An 18,644-nucleotide genomic window follows, 5' to 3' on the forward strand; every position below is an offset into this window, starting at 1 on the left:
AATTGTCTTACATACTTTGTAAAGTAAACAGGGCCGTTATTTGTAGGAATGTCTATAGAAAGTATGTTGTGTGGAAGAGCAGAGATGTAAATATGAGATAGTAACTGTGATTAAGAAATAGATGGATCTAATGATAAGGAAGAAAAAAGAAATAGGAATTGCGGTATGAAAAGTTCAGTTTCACAGTGCTGTATTTAAAATAAATAACCAACAAGGGAGAGAAAGGGGAAAAGAAAAGCTGATCAATTTATGAATCCAGATTTGTTGGCAGTAGTGATTTCTGATGTTTGGGACTATACTCTTCTCTGTAAATTCCAAAAAGGGTATACCAGAGTCACTAGAATCAGATGGATTTATAGAGCATACCTTCCAGGAGTGCACTGGGTGTTCCTCTCTGAGATTCTTGTGCAAGGACTCTGCTTGGGTATCCTGCAGCCCTCTGAGCCGGGAAGGACCATCCAGCTCTCCCGGTGATAAGCAGCACAAGCTTAGTGAGATGGGGTGCTTGCCCAAGATCAGACGGTTATGAGCGATGAAAACAGGATGGGAGCTCAGCTGTATCCCCTGGAGTTCTACCCTCCCCCCCCCCGCCCCCCCGCAGGGAGATCCACAGCAACTCTGGCAGAAAGCAATGCTATGGAGGAAATGCACCTCGAAATATTTCTTTGTTAAACTCGAACACCTGACCCATGATGAATGATTCATAGACATGTGTTGAATGTTGACTGCATGAATATTTAAACCTCAATATTTTTAAAAAGCAGCCTGTAGGCACCTGTAGTGTTGCAGGGTGCTCTGTTATACCATTTACAACTGGTACCACGTCTGATGGTACAATCTCTGTTTTATCCACAAGGATGCTGAGACTGAGTAAGTGGAAGAGCCCAGAGTCACCTATCCTGAAAGTTGTGAAGCCATCATTCCAGGGACAGTGCTGCCATTTCCCCTCTCCTGGAAGTGGACAGGCCAAATTAATGTAAAAGTGCCATTTGGAGCAAGATACAAAGAAATGGCGCACAAGTGAAAAAATGAGTAATAAGCAACGTCTCTACATTCATTCTTTTCAGTGGCATCCCCAGCCCTTTAAGAGGAGGAACTGTAATCACTGCTTCTGCCTGGGGTAGAGTCAGAGCCTTAATGGTGGGTGTCTTTATAGTTTCAGAGACAGTATTCATTGCAATCTTAATCTTTCTTTGCTTGTCTTTGCTGTGCAACTCCACGTGATCTGTTTTTTTCCCCCTTCAGTTTCCCTTGCGTTTTGCTTTGACATCTTGAGGAGGTAAACTTGGGTCCTTAGATACTGCAATATGCAGTATTGGTCAGTACATCTGGTGACTCGGTCTACTGCCTACTGCCACTCCTGACCAGCCCCCCTTGCTTGTACATGTGTGAGTATTTGTATGCAAATTAGATACAGCCATTACTTATTAATCATATCATCTATCTAAACATTTCTAGGTGGGTTGCATAAAGGAGAGGTATAGTGGGAGTCTTAGGGATATGTGAGATGAAAACACATCATATTTAACTTACAGCATAAACGTTTCTGTTAATAAAATGCTTGTCAGGGGGAGAGACATTGGTCTGAAGCTTTGAAGTGGGAAAGAGATCTTCACCCATGTGTTCCCAGGCCCTCCTAAGCAGAGTTAATACAGGAAGGAGTGGAGAGGATAAGAGAGCCTAGAGTTAGCCAGAGTCCCTTAATAAGTGTTCCTTTCACCTTGCACTGAAAAGAGGGAGGACCGGTGGAGAGAAGCCCAAGGACTGAAGGGTAGAAAAGCATCCTCCAGTGACCGGCGGTGTCTGTGGCTAAGGGGTCTGCGACTGGGGCTTGGCTGCAGTCAGACCTTGGACCCTAGCCCAGCCATGGTCTGGCTCTGTGCCCCTGTGCCCCAGGGCCCTCTTAGGCAAAATAGGGATACTGGTAGTATTTGAGAGTCACTGAATTAACATTTTGGCTGAATGGACTAAGTTTTAAAACCAGGATTTGTTCAAGGCTTAAATTAAATAGCAACATCATAGAATGAGTCTCTAGGATATAAGAAGAAATGTCAGTATTATTACAATTTTATTAATATGTTTAATGACCAAAAATTTTAACTAATATTTTAATACATGGATACTTTCTTGCAGTGTTTTAAAATATATTTTAGGAAACGATGGAATGGTGTCATCAGTGGAGAACCAGAAATGCTTAAACAAAGTAGTTAGTACATCAACGTCAATATTTGGTGCGTGGTTTTGAAGTTTACATGGTTATCAGTTCCCTTTGAAAAGACTTATATATGACTTTCAAAGGATTATGTGTTTGGGGACTTCCTTCGAAATCTGAAGTTAAAGCTTCCCCTGCTTTCAGTGTAGGGGGTGTGGTTCAGTTCCTGGTTGGGGAGCTATGCCTTGTGGCCCAAAACCCAAAAAGTAAAATAGAAACAATATTGTAACAAATTAAGTCAAGACTTTAAAAGTGATCTGTATCAAAAAAGCAACAAAACAGATTAGTGGTTTGTGTGAGATCATCTATCAATAGGATGATGTGCATACAACTAATTCATACACACACATAAGTTTTAACTTTTTATTTTGGAATAATTTTAGACATAGGAAAGGATGCAGACTCATACAGAGAATTTCTATATACTTTCCTCCAGATTTCTCCAAATGTTAACATTTATTACATTTTGAAAGTCTTTCTTTCTATAATTTTTTTTCTGAATCATTTGAGAGGAACTGACCCACTAGATAGCTTTGTGTGTTTGTCCTAAAACCAAGGACATTTACCGTGATATAATTATCCAACTCAGGAAATTAACATAAAGACAGCCCTGCTGTCTCAACTACAGACCTTATTCAGTTGTTGGCTGATTGTCTTCCTAATGGCTTTTGTCATAAAAGAAAATGTTAAAAATTTTTGGTGGGGATGGGAGGTGTCCAGAAGGTGCCTAAGACCATGTGCTATACTTAGTTGTCAGGTATTTTTAGTCTCCCTCAGTCTAAAATAGTTTTTTTTTTTTTTTAATAATTTTATTTTTAGTCTCCCTCGGACTAGAAAAGTTAAAAAAAAAAATTTTTATTTATTTATGGCCATGCTGGGTCTTTGTTACTGCACAGGCTTTTCTCCGGTTGCAGCGATTGGGGGGCGTTGCTCTTGGTTGTGGTGCTTGGGCATCTCATTGCGGTGGCTTCCCTTGTTGCAGAACACGGGCTCTAGGACATGTGGGCTTCAGTAGCTCTGGGGCTCTAAAGCACAGGCTTAGTCATTCCACAGCATGTGGGATCCTCCCAGACTCCTGTCTCTTGCACTGGCAGGCAAGAGAGAGTGGCAGGCAAGAGAGGCTTAGGCTTTCCCTAAGCCACCAGGGAAAGAAGCCCTAGGACAGATTTTTGAACTGTGTCTTGTATTGACTTTTTAAGAATACAAGCCATTTATTTTGTAGGACCTTGAACTTTTTTCCCCCCTAATGTTTCTTCAAGTAGATTTTGGGCAAGAATACTGCAAAATTGATGTCCTTCTCAATGCTTCTCCTAAGAGGTACCATCTGTTTTTCCCATTCATAGGTGGTGTTAATTTTGATCATTTGGTTAAAATTTGGTGCTGCGATTCATGGGGTCGCAAAGAGTCAGACACGACTGAGCGACTGGACTGAACTGAACTGAACCAGATTTATCCAAGAAAGTTACTGTTTTTTAATGTTTCTTCTTTGTGTGTGTATATGTGTGTTTTAAATTTATTTTTAATTGGATGATAGTTTCTTTACAGTGTGAAAGTTACTATTATTACTGTTTGTGATTACGAGTATCTTATGAGGAGATACTTTGGGACTATGTAAATATAGCATTATTCATCACTTTCAACTACTGGTTTTAGTATCCACTGATGTTTCTTACCAGAAACAGTTTTCACTGGGGTAGTGGCCAAATTTTTGATTTTATTTATTTATTTTTGTATTTTTGATGAAAATTGTATGGTGGTTGGATTTTTAAAGTTTGTTATTTTAACTCAGGAACAATTTCTCAGCTCTGTAAGTTGTTGAATTGTTTATCATATTTGCGAATACTAAGATGAAGGAACAAGATGACTTTGGTCCTTTTTAAAAAATAATAGTTTGTTCTTCATAGTTTTTATGATCTTCATTATGCCAACATCAATGATAAATCAGTTTTACCAAGAACTTAACGACTCATGATTTTGAGATCTTGTGAAATACTGAGGTAGCAGAGTTGACATTTTGTTCTTCGTTCTTCATAGAATGTAAAGAAGTTCCTAATTGGGATTTTAGGTTCTTATCTGATGACTGGAGTTTCTCATAGTCTGTCTAGATTTTCTCAAATGCAACCCCAGGGGTCTTTAAACCTGTTTTTCTGCCTCCTGTATTTCTTGAAAATCATTAGCTAGATTTAGATTCTTGATCAGGCTCCAAGGTTCTCTCCTTTTAAAATTTATTTTATTTTTTAATTTTTTGGGTTCTGTAAATTGACTTTCATAGACTTTTTTTTACTTCTTACTTTATTTTTAAATGACTCTTTCATAAATGGCCTTTTCACAGAGAGGCACTGAAGGTCTGCCTGTCTCTTTGTAGTATTAGCAACCACTGATAATCATCACCCACATCACCTGTGAGCAGTTTCAAAATGGCCATAGTCTGTCCGTATCATTGCTTCTCCATCTATCAGCTGTAACATTTTCAAAAAGAGAAACTACCTTTCATCAATTACGAAGTTACCTTAGATCAGAGATCAGCAAACTAAGGTCCACAGGCTAAATCCAACCCAATGTTTATTTTTGTAATTAAAGTTTTATTGAAACAGCCATGCCCATTCATTTGCATATTGTCTATGGCTGCTTTTGCACAGCAACGGCTGGGTTGAGCAGTTGCCATTGGGGCCATAAGTGGCCCATGTGTGCATGTATGCTAACTCAGTTGCTAAGTTGTAAAGTCGCTAAAGTCAACTCTTTGTGACCCTATAGACTGTAGCCTGCCAGACTCCTCTGTCCATGGGATTTTCCAGGTGAGAATACTGAAGTGGATTGCCGTTTCCTTCTCCAGCGGATCTTCCTGACCCAAGGATCAAACTTGTCAGGCACAAGTTTGATCCTGCTTGTCAGGCACATTCTTTACCACTGCACCACCTGGGAAGCCCCATAAGTGGCTCACATTGCTGAAAAGATCTGGCTCTTGACAGAAACAGTTTGCTGACCCCTGCTCTAGATCATGTGGAAAAAGCAGTTTAAATGTTTGATCCTTTCTTCAGTTTTTAGTTGTTGTCCTATTATCCTGCAAAGGTGACCACTGAAGTTTTTTGGTTGTTTTTTTTTAAATATTGCTACAGATTCATGGATGTAAACCTATTTGGTATAGTTGAACTGATTTACAATTATTATCTTTATTGAAACTCAAATTGCCACATACTTAGCCAGCGGGAGCCTTTTCAAGTTGGTTCCTGAGTTTTTGTGTATACAATCTTAGCAGTCTTTGATGCTTCCGGGATTACTGGTATGGTGTTCCAGGTTCATCTTGTGGATTTCCTGCCGTAGACCTGGGGCCAGATATTTCTAGGCTCTCTGCTTCCTTTCAGTGAAAGATGTTATTTAGAGACCATAGTCTGAATGCTAAGGGTGCATATATAAAACTCCCAAAGGGTGTTCTGTTTACTGTTATGAGTGCATTAACTAATCCGTAGAGTTTGAAAGTAGAATGTAATAGCTGTGATTTTAAAGCACACAATCACTTCTTTTGATCTAAAAGTATGTAATGTTCTCTATTATTTTGGTATTTATTTGTTTATTTGGCTGCGTGGAGTCTTAGTCGTGGCATGCGGGATCTTCCTCAGTGCATCATGCAGGATCTTTCCATGCGGCACACGGAGTCTGTAGTTGTGATGCTGGCTCAGTAGCTGTGGCAGGCAGGCACTCTAGTGTTGGCTTGCAGGTTTAGTTGCGCCTTATCATGTAGGATCTTAGTTCCCCTCTGCAGGGATCGAACCTACATCCTCTGTATTGGAAGGTGGATTCTTTACCACTGGACCATCAGGAAAGTCCTAATGTTCTCCATTTTTAATGCCCTCTTAATAATGTTGTTAATTAATCCTCCTATTTAGTAATTGTAGTTGTACATTAGAATTGTTTTCTTTCATGCTTATATTCTTTCCATAAAATATATGCTTATCTATTTCTGCCAACTGTTAGTATTTCACTGGATAAAGCTCACAAGGAGATTTCCACTCAGATTGCATGTGGAATGCTTCCCTGTTTTTGAAAGGGCTTGTTCAGATAATGACAGCAAATCCAAACATGCTTCATTTCTCTGTTTCTCACATTGTGACACTAATTAGATATATTGGTCACCTCTGTGACCACATGCTCATCCATCAGGCAGAAGTACAGGTCATCTGAAGACTGGAGCTGAAACTGAACAACAGATTTACACTGAATGCCGAGGCCGAGGCCATATTTTTATATATTCCTAGGACCTACCTCATGGTTGCAGAGATTAAATAAAGTTTTTCAGGAGCATGTAGAACAATACTGAGTACGTAGTAAGGACTTTGTTAATGTAACCTCGTTATCAACTTTGGTGGCCTCGGCTTTTTAGGTCTCCCTAGCCCCTATGAAATTTAGTCTCTGTATTGTACCATTCCTTGTATGAACTTGTGTTTTGGATTGCTGGTTTTCTAGAACCCATATTCTTAGCAATCCTGGCTGTCATATTTCCCTTTTGATCACCGTTGCCCCAGCACAGTGCCTTGTACACAAAATCTGTACTATATGGTTATTTGTATAATTGCACTTCCCTCATTTTAACACATCATATATAATAAACAGCAAAAATCTGGCTTCCTCCTGAACATTGTTAGGCTAACAAGAGAAATTTATCATTCACTTTTGAGAACTTTCAGGTGTGATCTTTTTGTTTTTATTAACCATTTGGTATTATCTTTAATTAAGTACAAAGACTTTTCCAGACACATCACGTAGAGATCATTTTATCCACTGCTCTGTTTGGCTGTCAGTCTCTTGTCTCTCTCCTCAGCAATGGTAAGGTGAATACCCTTTCCACAGGGAAGAGAGATCCACGGTTTGTTGCCTTTGCCAATAACGAAAATGTTCGAGAGCCGTGTGGCAAAGCTGTTGCCCTTCTCATCTTTCATATGAACTACATCAAAAGAGCCTGGATGTCTCTCCCGGTTTGTAATCACACCAATTCTTCCCAGGTTAGCACCTCCAGTCACCATGCACAGGTTACCAGTGTCAAATCTGATGAAATCAGTAATCTTGCCAATCTCCACGTCAATCTGAATGGTGTCATTCACCCTGATGAGGGGATCGGGGTAATGGATGGTACGACCATCCTGGGTTACCAGATGAGGGATTCCTTTTGTCCCCACAAATACCTTTTTTTGCACAATTTATACTTGGCCTCCTCAGGTGTAATATGATAAATAGCAAAGCGACCCTTGGTGTCATAGATCAAACAAAAATTCTCTCCAGTCTTGTCAATGCTGATGATGTCCATAAAACCAGCAGGGTAGGTTATATCTGTGCGGACTTTGCCATCCATCTGAATGAATCACTGCACGCAAATCTTCTTTACTTCATCTCCTGTTAGGGCATACTTAAGTCTTTTCCTTAGGAAGATGATTAGGGGGAGACATTCCCTCAGCTGTGGCGGCCGGCAGATGGATGAGGGGCAAACACACCAGTCAATTTATCCAGCATCCAACGTTTTGGAGCTGCTACAAGTTTCAGGTGCTTCTTGGGACCCTGAGCCATGGCTATGCTAGGCACAATAAGAGCTCAAGTGTGATCTTTGTTTTTTTTTTAAATTATTTATATTTATTTATTTGATTATGTCAGGTCTTAGTTGCAGCATTTGGGCTTTTCTAGTTGTGGCATGGGGGCTCAGGATTTGAGCCATGAGGGCTCTCTAGTTGTAGTGCGTGGGCTCTGAAGCGGGGGTCCCCTATCCTCGCTCGGGCCATGGTACCGATGTGGGGCCCATTAGGAACTGGACTGCACAGCAGGTGAGCAGCAGGTGATCACGTGAAGCTTCATTTATAGCTGCTCCCCATCCCTAGGATTTTCACCTGAGCTCCGCCTCCTGTCAGATCAATAGTGGCATTAGATTCTCATAGGAGCACGAATCCTACTCCATTCAGGATGAGTGGAAAAATTGTCTCCCATGAAACTGGTCCCCGAGGCCAAAAAGGTTGGGGACTGCCGTCCTAGAGCACAAGGGCTCTCTCTAGTTGTGGCTTGCAGACTTAGTTGCCTGTGGCATGTGAGAGCTTAGTTCCCTGACCAGGGATCAACCCCGCATCAACAGCTTTGGAAGATGGCTTCTTAACCACTGGACCACCAGGGGAGTTCTGGGTATGATCTTTGAGAAGTTGATCACTGGTGGTTGATCCTTTTAATTTTCCTTAAAAAAAAATAAAATAAAATTGTTTGGCTGTGCTGGGATCTTCATTGTGGCACTCAGGATCTTTAGTTGCGGCATGTGGGAAGTAGTTCCCTGACCAGGGATTGAACCCCGGCCCACTGCATTGGGAGCATGGAGTGTTAGCCACTGGACCACCAGGGAAGTCCCTGAATGTTACTTTTCATGAAGATTTCTTCAGTTCATCCCAGTTTAAGGCTGTACATTCTTTTAAAAATGAAGCAGATGTCTGTGCTGGAGACAGAGTTCCCACTGGTATGTAGCTGTGGACATTCCTTCATCTGTAATACTGGGGGTATGTTAGCAGTTGTAGAAGCCATATGTTTTCATAGGCCTTTGCCAAGGAAAATACTTTAGAATTACATTAGCAACTCCAAGGTATTTTGGCTGTTCTGAGAGGACACATGGTAGTTTTCCAATTATACAAACAAGAGCTTTTGTTTTATGCTGAAGTTTCTTACAGGCTATGGGAACAATAGAGCCTCTATCAGCATTTCCCAGAGTAACATCCTAGGGATGTTAAGAGGTAGTACTATTGCTTCATTTCTGCAAGGCTTTAACATGCCGGTGTGGTCTCTTAGAGGGGAGTGTGCTATGCAAGAGTCCTCTGGCTTATTTGACCAAGGCTTTCCTTGTGTTTGAAATACTACCATCTACCCAGTGTCCCTCACCCAATGCACACATTTCACTTCATAGTCCCTGGCTCCCAGCCTTAGATGTGGTCCCTGATGCAAATGCTGAGCTCCCTGTACTTGAGCACATTGCTCTACTGGTGAATATGTGACTTAACAATGACCATATAGGCGCTTGTCTTCTCTGGAGCCTAACCTCACTGAAGAACTTGGGGAAGGGGCCTGTTTTCTGTGGGATTTTAGCACCAGGAATTTATATTTTTTCATTTGTTTATTTTTGGCTGTGCTGGATCTTTGTTGCTACACAGGCTTGTCTCTATTTTTGGTGAGTGGGGGCTGCTCTAGTTGCGGAGCTCAGGCTTATCACTGCAGTGGCTTCTTTTTGTTGCAGATCACGGGCTCTAGAGTGTGCGGGCTTCAGTAGTTGCGACTTCCAAGCTCTAGACCAGTGCTTCCCTGGTAGCTCAGATGGCAAAGAATCTGCCTACAACACAGGAGACCCGGGTTCGATCCCTGGTTTGGGAAGATCCCCTGGTGAAGGGAATGGCAACCCACTCCAGTATTCTTGCCTGGAGAATTCCATGGACAGAAGCTGGTGGGCTACAGTCCGTGGGATCGCAGAGTCAGACAGGACTGAATGACTAACACACACAGACACACACAAGCTCGAGAGCATGGGCTCAATCATTGTGGTGTGTGGGCTTAGTTTCTCTTCAGCCTGTGGGATCTTCCCCGACCAAGGATCAAATTCATGTCTCCTGCTTTGGCAGGTGGATTCTTTGCCACTGTGCCACCAGGGAAGCCCAGCACCAGGCGTTTAGAAGGCTCTTCACAAATATTTGTTGGATGAGTGAAGGGTCTGTCGATCCCTTCATTCTGAATAGCATCTCACAGGACCAGAGCTCTAGCAAACCCACTTTGGGAACCATGGCTTGGTCTTCACTTTCAGTGTGAATAACTGGAATTCTGGTAGACCTTCATAATGCCACTGAATGTCCTCAGTGCATCCACCTAGCAAGGAAAACTGTCAATATTTTTAAAGATGAGGCTCAGTCTTTGAAATCTCTTGCCTCAGTGGCACATAGTGAATCAGCTGGGATTGGAACCTTCATTTCCTGATACCTGTCCCTGGGCCCATTACCCCCAGACAGCCTGCAGCCCCCTCTCACATTATTAGTTACATAAATGAGAGCTGGTGTTCAGGCCACGGGGGAGGGAGAAATCAGATGCCCCTTTGTGTATGCATTAAGGCAGGCAGAACAAAAGGCCCAGCTTGGTTTTCAAGTTCAAGTTTGGCTCACATGTGGTCCTCAGTGGAGATTATGATCTCAGGTAAATTAAAAACAAATGTTAAAGAAGTCATAATGAGGTAGACGGAGTTCAGGATTCTTGTTTTTCAACACTGGGGTAAACAGACCCCTCTCTAACGCAGACATTCACCTCCCCTCTTCCACTTTACCTCTCTGCCCATCATTATGATTACTGTTCACTCTTACTTCCGTTAGCCAGGCAGGTAGGTGTGTACGTATGGTCTCATGTCAGTGTACTCAAGTTGGTTCACCCTGCAGGAGGACATTTAGTTCAGTCTACTATCGCATCAAGTAAAAAGGGAATTGCACATTTGACAAAATGCCCCCTTCCTCGGGCAAGGCCCCCAGTGGCCTGCTCAAGGGAGCTCAAGGCCAGCATGGGAGGCGAGAGTACACAGGATCCCCCTGTGTTCTCCCCCCCAGGCCGAGTTCCTAAGCATATTCTTGACTGGAGCTGGGGAGCCTTGGGGCCCAGTGATTTTACGCACTAAATGGGACTCTGTATGTCTGAGCCAAATTAAGTCTGCGGGCAGTCTTTACGAGCACAGTAACCGTTTTTACAGATGTAAAGAAGCTCAAAAGTACTGTGTATGTTTGTAGTCGCAGTCCCTGTAAAGTTTCCATGAGCGCACTGCAAGGGCTCTGTCCACGGAAATTTAGTTCTACTGTTCTTACCTTGCTTCCCTCGTCACTCTGTCAAAGCACATGTCATATGAATGTGTGTGTGTGCGTGTGTACACAGTTAATTCTCCAGTGGGGGCAGTTTTGTCCCCCAGGGGACAGTTGGCAATGTCTGGAGACATTTTTGGTTTGTTATGACTTGGTGGTGGGGGCGGTGGCAAGTTACTACTAGCATCTCGTGGGTGGAGGCCAAGAATGCTGCTTAACATCTTAAAAGGTACAGGATAGTTCCTCACAGCAAAAATTATCTTGTCGCAAATGTTCATAGTGCTGAGGCTGCAAAACCCTGGTATACAGACAACATAGTGTATCATACACAAATAAAACCATATGCATGTGTGTGTATGCTCATACACATGTGGCTGTGTGCATGTGCATATGTCATTATATGGGTATATGCATATATAAGGGCTTCCCTGGTGGCTCAGTGGGTCAAGAATCTGCCTGCCAATGCATGAGCCAAGGGTTCGATCCCTGGGTTGGGAAGATCCCCTGGAGGAGGGCATGGTAACCCACTCCAGTATTCTTGCCTGGAGAATTCCATGGACAGAGGAGCCTGATGGACTATAGTCTATGGGGTTGCAAAGAGTTAGACACGACTGAAGTGACTGAGCATGCACACACACAATCCATATACATGCTGCATGGCATGGCCAAAAAAAAAGGGAGAAACATAGCAAGACTTGTACCTGAATTTTTCTTCTTTCTGAGCAGTACTTTTTTGCAGAAATAACAGTCTCTTTCTTGTGGGTGTTCAGTGTCCCAGAGGAGTATTGCATATATTAGCTCACTTAATCCTCAGAATGACCCTACAGGTGGGCACTGTGATTCCTGCTTTGCTCTGGAGGAAATCAGGGCTCAGAGAGGTCAAGATCTTTGTCAGAGGCCACTCAACCTTCCAGGGGCGAGGATTGATTTAGAGCCCACTTTTGCTGGCTCCTCCCACAGGGCACCACCTCCCACTAGGCCATGTGGTGGTGGAAGGGGCTTTGTGAGTTTGGGGGATGTGGCCTGGACATGGTCTGTACAGTGGAGACGCTGAGCGGGGTGGCCTGTGGGGCTCCTTCCAGTGGTTGCATTCTGAGGCTGCATTTTGGAAATGGTCAATAGTGCCTGAACATTGTCTCTGAGAAGCCCTGAACCTATGAACCTGAGACGCTATGAAACCTGTAGGGTTTTTTGGACCCATAGCCCCCTGCTGGGTCCATAGCACTGGCTTGGAGGCTTCTGGGGCAGGGGCAGGGGAGAGTAGGAGGGATGGTGGCAAGTCAGCCTGCCTGGGCCCAGGGAGCTGGATGGGGCAGGACAGGAGAGACTCTGCTGGTTTTCCTGCCTTTCTGTCCTTTCTCCCTCCTTTCCTGCTCAGGGGAGGCCTGCGGCTTCATAGGAGGTGATGGGGCTGGGGGTGGGGGGCAGTTGGTGGTAATTACTCACCGTGTGCACAGACAGTGGGTGTGGCCTGGTGCCTCCAGGGATGGCTGAAAAGCTGGGGAACTCGGTCAGAATGTGAGAGAATGTGAGACTTCCCTGGTGGCTCAGTGGTTAAGAATCCGCCTGCGAATGCAGGGGACGTGGGTTTGATCCCTGATCTGAGAAGAGTCCACATGCCGAGAGGCAGCTAAGCCCATGGGCCACAACTGTTGAGCCCTTGCTCTAGAGCCCAGGAGCCGCAACAACAGAAGTCAGTGCTCCGCATTTGGAGAGTAGCCCTGGCTCTCCAAAACTAGGGAAAGATTGCACATAGCAATGAAGACACGGCACAGACAAAAATAAATAAATAAATAAACTTAAAGTGTTAGAGGAAAGCAAGCGTTCTGTGGGAAGTAAGGAAGGTACAGACTAACCTCCTAGGGGAGGGGGGGCTAGAGGTATATACTCTAGTATCCAAAGTATACAGTAGTCATGTACTGTTGTGAGAGTAGGACCGTAAGGAAGGCTGAGTGCCTAAGAATTGATGCTTTTAAACTGTGGTGCTGGAGAAGACTCTTAGACAGCAAGGAGATCAAACCAGTCAATCCTAAAGGAAATCAACCCTGATTCATTGGATGGAATGAAGCTCCAATACTTTGGCCACCTGATGTGAGCAGCTGACAACATAGGAAAAGACCCTGATGCTGGGAAAGATTGAGGACAGGAGGAGAAGCGGGTGACAGAGGATGAGATGGTTGGATGGCATCACTGATTTAATGGACACAAATTTGGGCAGACTCCGGGAGATACTGAGGGATAGGAAAGCCTGGCATCCCATAGTCCATGCGGTCACAAAGGGTCGGATGCGACTTAGCCACTGAGCAAGAACAATAACAATCCAAAGTATAAACAAGGAACCAGCCACACTGCTGTTTAAGTGCCTGCTTCATGGGCAGCAGCTGGAAAGCTGGCGGCCACAACATCAGCCCAGAGGTTCCCTTAACCTGGCCTCAGAACCCCAGGAGCTGAGCAATGAACAGGCTGCATTTTGCTGCCTTGTCCCCTCTGGCATGGGTGCTTTAGAATATAGGCGCCCATTGCTCTCTGTCTGGGACCTCTCTGCCTTTCTGGGTTTGGTACCCGAAGACCATCTGCAGACTCCGTGGGAAGCTGAAACCCACCCAGAGGTCTGGGGTCCAGCTTTCCTGAGGGCTGTTTCAGCACTTTTCAAGTGTATTTTGCTGTGGGAAGATAAGAACCTGTTTTAAAATAAAGTCTGGGACTTTCCTGTTGGTCTAGTGGTTAAGAATCCATATGTCAATGCAGAAGACATGGATTTGATCCCTGGTTCAGGAAGATCCCACATGCCACAGGCAGCTAAGCCCGTGTGCCACAACTCCTGAGCCTGCGCTCGACAGTAAGAGAAGCCACCACTATGAAGCCCACGCGCCGCAACAAAGACTGGTCCCAACTTGCCGCAACTGGAGAAAGCCCACGCGCAGCAACAAAGATCCAGTGCATTCAAAACTACATTAACAGATAAAATTAAAGAAATAAATATAATGTTATCCAAATCCTGTGCTGAGAGAGGTTTGGGTACAGAGAGAAAGCGCCACCTTGCAAGTCCTGAGAAAAATCATTGTGTCTGAATTGCCAAAATCACTCTAGGTTAGGCTAGCATAGTTTTGGGAGATGATAAAGTTTCCTGTCTCCTTTTGGGGGGGAAAAAAAACCCCACAACACTGGGGTTTTCTACTCTTGATGCATCTTGGATTTGCATGTCCTGCTCTAATGAAATGTTGTCATGCCTCTCTGTAAGTGGATAATTGAGTAGAGCAGCATGCTAATTTCTCTCTCAGTCCGGCCTGCCGTGAGGCCTGGCCTCTTTGGAGATGGTCCAAAACCGAACAGCCTGAGCTCACCTGCAGGAGAGCCTCCTAGCACCAGAAACCCCCGCCACACCTTCCTGTCTGTCCTCTGAAGGTGGTTTTCCACCCTAAGAAAGATCGCCATTATTGAAGGACCGTGCCCTTAAATCTGCCTGCGTCTCCATCTCTGGTACAAATTGTCTTCCCTCTGGCGAGTTTCTGTCTCCGAGTTGGCTGTGAGGAGGTGGAAGCACAATCGGGCTTTGTGTTGGAGCAGGGCTCTGCAGCGCCCTAGAAGGTGGGATTCAGCCCTGTGTAAATAAATAGCAGGAGGCGCCCGCATAAGGCCAAGGGGATTCCTGGAACCGGAGAGAGGCTTGTGCCGGAGACCAGAAACTCTGGTGTTTCTTCTGCAGCTTCTGCAGCCTCTTCCGCCCTCAGGAGCCTTTCAAATGGTCAATGGGAAGCCCTGGAGCCCGTTCTCTTGGAACCACTCTGGACTCCTGGAGCTCCTGGACCAACTACTGACCCTCAAGACCCCGGTCTGCACCCTTTTTGTGGTCCAGAGAGATGTGCCTTGCCCCTCAGGTTCACTCTGGGCTGCTCAGGTTTCCTAAGGAACCAGGAAAAGCTTCAGCTTTTCCTCACACTTTATGCGTGGGTCATTGTGCGCATGCCCAGTGAGGTCCTCTGCAGAAAGAACCCTGGAGGCTGAGATGGGCACCGGTAGCTGCCTGCATTTTGGAGATCTCATGGGGTGGGAAGGGAGGCAGGTTTGGCCATTGTACCACCTTCCGTATCGGGGCCTGCCCTCTTGACTGGTTTGGGGGCTGGGCCTTTTGCCATCTGAGAAGGGAGAAGCCCTGAGAAAATTAAAGGTCTTATTCAGGCTTTCTTGGCCCACGGCCCATGGAAGCCCTGATGAAAGGGATGCCTGGGGAGAAGTGGGACATCTGGCTCCTCTCCAGGACCCCTCACAGCAGGCCTGGCCCTGCTGCCCTGGCAGCGTCCTCCCGCCACGTCGGCCAGTTTCCTTCTGCCCCTCCAAGTCCTTCTCTGCTCCCTCTCTCCGTCTGCCACTGAGGGGACCAGCTTCCTCCCGCAGCATCTCTGCTGCTTGCCTGGGGTCTCGGCGCTCTGGGTGATGGTCACTGGGTTGCTGGGTTTCCAAGCCTGCCCGCTACCCTGACGGGAGCTTTGCTGAGTATCCACACATGCTCAGAGGGATCCGGGGACCCCTCACATGACGGGGGAAGTGTGTTACCCTTCTCTCCCCTATCTAGAGGTGGTGTTGTTGATTTTTTTTCTTTTTCATACTAAAACATAGTAATAATAACAGTTTTACCCGTTTGAACACATATAGACTCATGTAAATAGACTCCTGTAATTCTACCGCTAGTTCCAAACCTCTAAAATCTCTGTGCTGCAACCACTTTGTAGTCATGCTCTCCCACCCACCTTTTTCCCCAGCCACCATTACTCTCTCCTCCAACATGCTCCATAAAGATCTGTGGTCCACATCCACTGCATCTTCCCATAAATGTCATGGGCTTCCCAAGTGGCTCTGTGGTAAAGAATCTGCCTGCTAGTGTGTGCCAACTGGAAACGTTGGTTCAATCCTTGGTCAGGGAAGATCCCCTGGAGAAAGAAATGACAACCCACTCCAGTATTTTTGCCTGAGAAGTCCCATGGACAGAGGAACCTGGTGGGCTACAGTCCATGGGGTCTCAAACGGTCAGATGTGACTTAGCAACTAAACAACAACAATAACTTTAACTGGTATGAGAGAAAAGCATGACAATGAAGTCTACTCAAAGCCTCTACCTTCCTTTGTACTTTATTATGATTGAGCTGAGCCCTGAGCACTTCTCCAAGTCAGCATTAACCTAGCCTTCTTCCTCCCCATTCTCAGCTGCCTCTGTGCATCAACATTTTTTATCTATTGCAACCCTGTTTTCCTGCTCATCGTAAAAATGCCTCCCTTAGCCCAGTGCTTCAAAATTATGTGTTGTAGGAAGAAATAGATGAAGTCTAAGTTGAAAAGAATGTTGTGTGTAACAATGACCTTAGGCCGGAGATCGCCCAAGGGAGAAAGACAAGTTGAAAAAAAAAAGTGCTCAGGAAACTCTTGACAGTGGACTTGAGCTCATCTTTTTGACGTCTTGGTGCATTTTGTTTGTTTGTTTTAAGTTAAGAGACTTAATTTTATTCCAGAAGATTGTTTGCTAGTGATTTGTATTGAGAACCCACAAATCATTCCTGTTTAATTGGAGTAAGACAGGGTGTGGTTGTCGAGGGCTGTCTGGGCTTCCCAAGCCCGTGTGGAAGAATTAGTGCCACAGACGTGTTCCATCAGCTCGCAGACATATGAATGCCTTTACTGGGCTGACTTTGGGGAACATGCCAGCATCCTTCTAGCTAAGGATTTGCCAACCACCTTGCCCTCAGAAAAAACACCCACTTCCCCTGCCTGCATCCTTCTGAGTACTGTGACAGCTTTGACTCGCAGAAATTTTTCTCATTTAATGAAGTGTTGATTCCAGAGTCTCCAGGAGAAGTTACAGTTACCCAATTTCCTGGTAAATTTCCAGGTTCCTTGGTGGTTTGGAAGCAGGGTATATTTTAGGGTAAATAAAGTCTATAAAATGTGATTTGGGTGCTTGGTTTTCAGTGCCAGGGCTTGAAGTGATTGGCCCTTGTGAGACAGGAACAGAAGACAATCTGAAGGCTGTGGTCTTCTCTAAGTCCGGTTCTGGGCTGTAAGTGGAGGGAGGTGCGCCCAGGTGGGTGGGGCTGGTTCCCTGTGCTCCAGGCCCTCCCTCCAGCCCAGGACTTGCCCACCTCCTGGGATGTCTGCCTTCTGGAATGGGATGGTTGACCGCCGGGGAAGGAGTGACTTCCTTGTGCGAAGAACCCTATACCCCTGTTATCCTAGTCTTTGTGGGGAGCCCTGTTAACACCTGACGCACACAGGACATACAACAAGTCCCCATTTGTACCCTCGTGTGTGCATGCATGTTCAGTCGCTTCAGTCCTGACTGTTTGTGACCCCGTGGACTGTAGCCTGCCAAGCTCCTCTGTCTATGGGATTCTCCAGGCAAGAATACTGGAGTGGGTAGCCTTTTCCTTCTCCAGGAGATCTTCCTGACCCAGGGAGCGAACCCGGGGCTTCTGCACTTGTGCAGATGCAGCTTATGTGAAAGGCTGAGGATGAAGTTCCACACTGCGGGCTGAGGGTTTGTGGTGATGGACTTGGCCAGAGGGCCTGCCCTCTGGGGCAGCCCCGTGGCTAGGTTGGTGCCAGACTCTGGCCTGAGAGCAGGAACGAGACCTGGAGGGGGCCTGGGCCTGGTCGGGTCCTTGAGGGAGAACTCCAGCTCCTGGATCAACCTTCTGGGTGGGAGCCAGGTGAGCACCCCTTGTGGGAGACAGAGGCCGAGGGTGTAAGTAGGCAGGCCCAGCAAGTCAAACCAGTGGTGGACCACAGGCCTGGCAGACTGCCCTCGGAAACGGGTTTGGAGCTCAGAGCCAGGAGTGCCCCTGAAGTTAAGAATTACCCATCAGAGATGCTAAATTATAGAACTGCTGGTCCAGAATCAAGCTTATCCTCTACTCCTAGGTGTTTATTAAAAGAAAAGTTCTTAGGGAGTCTGGGATGGACATGTACAACACTGCTATATTTAAAATGGATAACCAACAAGCACCTACTCTATAGCACAGGGAACTCTGCTCAATGTTATGTGACAACCTAAATGGGAAAATAATTTGTAAAAGAATAGACACATGTATATGTATAACTGAATCACTTTGCTCTACACCTGAAACTGTCACAATATTGTTCATCAACTACACTCCAATACAAAATAAAAAGTTGAAAACAAAACAAAAAAGAGTTACCCGTCAGAATTCCAGGGAACCCGTGGTAAGTTCACATGCCTAATACAGGTGCCCAGAATCTCTAGCTTGTGGAGCTCTGAAACATGTACTTATGAAGAGCTCCCTTTAAAATGTTGGTGCGTAGATCACATAGAGACCCCCCTGCCTCGGGCAGACGTGGGATCTGGAGGCTGCTCTGTGGGTCCAGAGAGAGCTGGGCCCAGGTGGACAGTGAGTGAACGAGGAGGTGGGACAGTGCCTTACCCAAACCAGGCCACCCCTTCTTAAATCCCTGATTCACAGAGCAGTGGTCTCACATTTTCTCGGTCTCTGCAGATGTGTTATCTCCTCTATTTCTAGTTGAACAAAATCATTTCAGCCTAGCACAGATCAAGCCTTTCCATGCTCTTTTGTCCTCATGGAAGACACTCT

At 45.4% G+C, this 18,644-nt stretch overlaps 1 protein-coding gene and 1 pseudogene across 1 annotated transcript in view; one reads left to right on the top strand and one right to left on the bottom strand.

Annotated features, from left to right (window-relative positions):
* The window catches only part of TCF7L1 (transcription factor 7 like 1), a 186,846-nt gene that overhangs the window by 10,973 nt on the left and 157,229 nt on the right, over nucleotides 1-18,644 (top strand). The gene's annotated exons all lie outside the window — the stretch shown is intronic.
* Nucleotides 650-7,859, bottom strand: LOC133064784 (small ribosomal subunit protein eS4, X isoform-like; annotated as a pseudogene).

This window comes from Dama dama, chromosome 11, assembly GCF_033118175.1.
Source record: "Dama dama isolate Ldn47 chromosome 11, ASM3311817v1, whole genome shotgun sequence".
Classification (NCBI taxonomy): domain Eukaryota; kingdom Metazoa; phylum Chordata; class Mammalia; order Artiodactyla; family Cervidae; genus Dama; species Dama dama.